The sequence below is a fragment of the Micrasema longulum genome, unplaced genomic scaffold (genome assembly GCF_059751315.1).
Source record: "Micrasema longulum isolate JH-2025_06_02 unplaced genomic scaffold, ASM5975131v1 h1tg001571l, whole genome shotgun sequence".
Classification (NCBI taxonomy): Eukaryota; Metazoa; Arthropoda; class Insecta; order Trichoptera; family Brachycentridae; genus Micrasema; species Micrasema longulum.
This window is the reverse complement of record NW_028278754.1, coordinates 15,766-21,120: the sequence shown is the minus strand read 5'-3', so window position 1 is coordinate 21,120 and position 5,355 is coordinate 15,766.

Genomic DNA, 5,355 nt, shown 5'->3' with positions numbered 1-5,355 from the left:
GAAGACATACTAGCATATTAAAAAAATATATATTTAGAACAAAAATTAAAAAAAAAAAAAAAATTAAAAAAAACAAATGGCTGCTTACTTCTGCAAGGGAGAAGTGATGGGAGTGCGGCGCAGTATCAAACTCTCCCCTCTTACCTCCTCGTTTCTCCTCTGCAGAAGTAAGCAACCATTTGCTTTTTTGATATTTCATTTTTTTTAAATTTATTCTTTCAAAAAAAATAATTTATGTGCCAATATGTCTTCTTGCTCTCACTGATCATCGTGGTTTCGGATGTGACAGGATTTAATGAACACCTGTATATAATAAATCAAAAATCTAAATGTTGCATTTAAATTATTTAATAATTATAATAATAAATTAAATTTTGTACTTTTAGTTATTATTAATTTTTTTATTTTTTGCAAGTGATATGATACGGAGTGGCTTAATACAGGTACGCTTTTTTTAAATTTTTTTACATTCTATTTAGTTTTTATATAGAAAACTATAATTGGCCTAAAATTTTGGTTTATTTGTATATACTGTATTTTTTGTTGTAATGGCTGTTGTTTTCTTTAAATAAATAAATAAATAAAAAAAAATTAAAAAAAACACAAATATTAAAAATTAAAAGTACCTTTTAAAATTAAGATTTTAAATATGTTAATAAAATAAGTAAAAAACAAAAGGAAGGTTAAAAAATAAAAAAAATAATGTATTTAATGAGAGATAAAAATTCTGAGTTTCGTAAATTAATGTTTTACGAAAATAATGAATCAGTATAAAAACGTTTTATCTACTAACCACTTTCGTAATAAAATCCTAATTTTATTTTATTATGACATGTTTTTAAGTCAAGTGGCAACTATTTTAAGAACAACGTAGTCCAACGTACGCTGTCCATATTTATTTTTAAATTTCGGTTCAACTAGACTATCAACAGAGGTAAATTTCGTTAGATAAGAGTGTTCTAATTCATTTTTATACATTGAGCCGAACATCTGTTGAATTATAATTTTGCAAAAGAATATTATGAAGATGGAAATACTTTGTATGGAAATATTAATGACTTCACAGGCAATTCAATTAAGTTATGTTGACAGAAACACCTGCGACGCGGAAGATGAATCTGAACTTGAATTTATAAAAGAAGAGGTTACATGTTCGGGTATTGACGTTATAGATTATAATTATAAATAAATTTTAATTTAAAATTTGTGATAGGTATCAAACAAATGTGAAAAAATTCTAAACGGTATTTCTTACTTTACTGTATCGTTAATCTTCATGGTGTATATACGAGATTGCAAAAGTACATACAAATGAGGAACATCAGCCCTACGGAAAATTGTATGAAAAAAATGTTTTCTGACGCGCAGTAATATTAGAGCATTTAATTGTACAGCAAAGTTTCTTGAAAATGCATGAAAAAAAATATACGTATTTTAATAAAAATCAACTACTTTGAACAACGCTACTAGCTCATATAAATAAATTAATGATAAGAGATCTGTGAAAGATTTCCGGTTTGCGGTAAGTTAACGGACTCGACGGTTAAAGGGTACTCGTAAAGGTTTGCTTTCGACCTAATAAAGCTCAGCCAAAATCACGTGAGTGTTATCACTAGAGCCTTTACAGGGCACTGCAGATTGAACAAACACTTTGCTAGAAATAACCTTTCCGAAACTTCTAGACGTAGGTTCTGCAATCTAGATGAGGAAACACCTTCACACATTCTATGCGAATGTGATGCTTTACATCATAACAAGAGCCTCATCCTCGGGGAACCACTGGTTAAACCTGAGAATGTCGCCTCGAAAGAGGTCGCCTCTTACTGAATAGCCCGATACTTTACGGATCTGGGCTTAGAGGGGAATATTTAGCAAAATGTAAACTCTCGCCTTCCAGACAGTAGCCAGGCTTTTTATAGACCTGGGCTTGGAGGGGGAGATTTAGCAAAATGTAAACTCTCGCCTTCCAGACAGTAGCCAGGCTCTTTATAGACCGGGGTTGGAGGGGGAGATTTAGCAAAATGTAAACTCTCGCCTTCCAGACAGTAGCCAGGCTCTTTATAGACCTGGGCTTGGAGGGGGAGATTTAGCAAAATGTAAACTCTCGCCTTCCAGACAGTAGCCAGGCTCTTTATAGACCGGGGCTTGGATGGGGAGATTTAGCAAAATGTAAACTCTCGCCTTCCAGACAGTAGCCAGGCTCTTTATAGACCGGGGCTTGGAGGGGGAGATTTGACGAAACGTAAACTTTTACCTTCCAGGCAGTAGCCAGTAGCGAGGCTCTTTATAGACTGGACTTGGAGGGCGAGAACTATTCACAAGGACCCGTCACAATAGATCTTCACAGGTCCAGTGCCGTCAGGAGCTTGAATAGACCTAACCCCCGTCTCTAAGAATAAGAATGAGAACAAATTAACGGACCAATCGGCAGAACTCACCGAGAATAAGCGGAAGAGAATTCGAGACGTCACACTCGGAGTAGTTTCAGAAACACAAAACTTTAAAAATCATAACGCTATTCATCGTCACCATAAGCTTGACAGCCCTGGGTGGTTCTGGCTGAATCTAGAAGTCGGTCTGCTGCCATTCCTCTCCAGTTTCTCACTTCCAACATTGTCATTTCTGCACTGATGTAGTCCATTCATCGCATTTTGGGCCTTTCTGGTCTTTGTTATCTTTGTGGCAGATCTAGAGTCAGGCGTTTTATGGGGTTTTCGTCATCCATTATAATAATTTGGCCAGCCCACCTCAAGCGTCCCACCTTGATGGAGTTGATTACACCGTGCGCTCCGAAAATTTGTATGGCTTTCTATTGTAGCGATGACGCCAATGGTTGTTTTCTCTCGCTGGGCCATTGAAACCTCTGAGGATTCTTCTTTCGAAAGCATTAATGGTTTCCTCAATATTCTTTGTCATAACCCAGGTTTTAGAAGCATATGTCAGTATTGGTGTAATTAGAGACATAACGCTGATAATACGATATATATTTAAAAAATAATATTATCAACATATAATAATTTTTAAAAACCACTGAACTTTCTCATAGTAATTTTGAAATCAGTAAATGAATAAGAATTTTTTTTTCGCACCTTTACGTTTTTTGGATTGTTTACAGATTACACAGTTTTTAATTCGTGTTATATTTTATTAATAATGTGATGCTTTTAATAAATGCTCCTTATTATTGCTTATATTGGTCCTTGTAATTTATAACGCACTATGTAATCGCGTTGATTTTTATTCAATTGAAGAAATACGCATAAGGTTATAATTATGTACGTCCACAACACTTATGCACCGATAATATATAACTTTTGTAATTATTTCGCACTTTCGAACGTTTATTGATTTAATTGTTAAAAATTTGCCTAGTCAATCTACAGAGAAAAAAATAACACTTAATTCGTCTATAAACTATGCATATGCATGTGGCCTCATTCAAAATTGTATCGATTAGGCATGGATGAACGTGATTTTTGTATCACAATTGATTTCATGAAACATCGTCAATTTGACCAACCATTAATAAATATATACATATACTGATTTTAAATTCACATACAAATAATATAATCACTAGATCCTCAACATAAAGACAACTTAAACATATACAAACTGATACCACTTTTGGACGAAGGGATTTTGAGTATTATTCAATTAGAATCTATAATCTACTTCCACTATCTATCAAAACAATTAGTAACGAGAAAAAAATTTAAAAGGCTATAAAAATGGATAGTGGAGCCAGGTAGAAGTAAAATGGATTGTCTCATTCGCCCAAACATATATTGAATCAAATGCTCCACAAGTGTATAGCTTATGTTAGGTTGTTGTTATTTTCGCTGTGCGTTTTGTAATATAAATAATATAGATGTACCTAGTTTTTGAAACAATCTTAAAATTTTGTTTATTATCTCTGTTTATTAAGTTAGTCTTTTTTTTTATTCTCAAATGTAAAAAACATTAAAAAAAAAGTATATTGTTAAGAGTCCTCGACACGGGTAACCCAGTGAGGTAACATTATTTTTATTATTGTTTATGGTTTGTAAGAGTAAAATATGAATAAATAAATAAAATATTACACTTTTGAAGTATATATAGAATTTCTATTGGCAGTAAGCTAAGTAGACGTTTCAGTATAATAAATATCTCATTTAAATTTTATGTTCTGCCTATCACAGGTATAACAAATCGATGATGTTATAAAATTATGTCTGCCGATTGAAACTGCACATTAAAGTGATACTCGTCTGCAGTGACAGAAAAAATCACTATTGTCCGTAGTTTGTTGTTCACCATCTTACAATCTCCGTGGCTCATTTTTTGTGGACGAGTTAGAAAGTCAAAATGCACGAATGGGAGAATCGAGACAAATAAAAGTCAATGTTGCATAAATCGCTTTAATAGGCTTTTAAATATGGCGCCTAACATCGCCACAGAAATGTAATATTACTATATAGAATAGGTATCTGAAATATTAATTGAAAACTTCTCAAGAGAATCAAATGAAATAATTTTAACGATGCTGCTTTTCATTTATGCATGTAGCGAAAAAAAAAAATGACTAAAAAAAACAATTAAAGATCAAAACTATAAGAATATGAAAAGTATTGATACTAATTAATGAAAATAAAAAACAAAACATTCTTGTATCATAACAAAACTATTAAGACATTCATATTTTATTGGCCCAAAAATTTTTAATTCTTTTTTTACTGATAATATTTCGTTGATTTCAAACTTTCAAAATTCTCCTTCTTTTAAAAAACCTGCACTATCCTGGATTCAAACTTAAGATATGAACTATTTTTTTCTATGATTTATTTTGTAGCTATTTAATAATAAGGAATGTTTTTTTTTTTTTAATATTTTTTATTTCCGTTTTTACTTACCATAAAAAAAATGCCATATAATCTTTTACAGGATATTTTACATTTTCTTTCTTATGTTACACAAAAATTATAATTGTCTATTATTTATTATAAGAGCAAAAATTCATTAACATTTTCTTGTATACCCACGAACAGGCCATGCCTTTGTGGAATTTTTTCCTTTTAATATGTATTTCATTGCTATATAATAATGTTTTATTTTTTGAATACTTTGTTTTATCACTTATGTTTATCACTTATTGTAAAAAAACAAAAAACAAAAAATAAAAATAAAATAAAATTTTTAATTTATTTTCAAATGTATCCGCTGCATTTTTCACTCTTTTTTAGAAAGAGATAAACCGTGTGATTTGATATACATATTTGTTTATCTGCAAACATGGAAATTCAATAACACTGTTAGTGCATATTAAAAAAAAATTGTGATGTGCACTAAAAAACCTTTTAGACAAACCAAAACAAA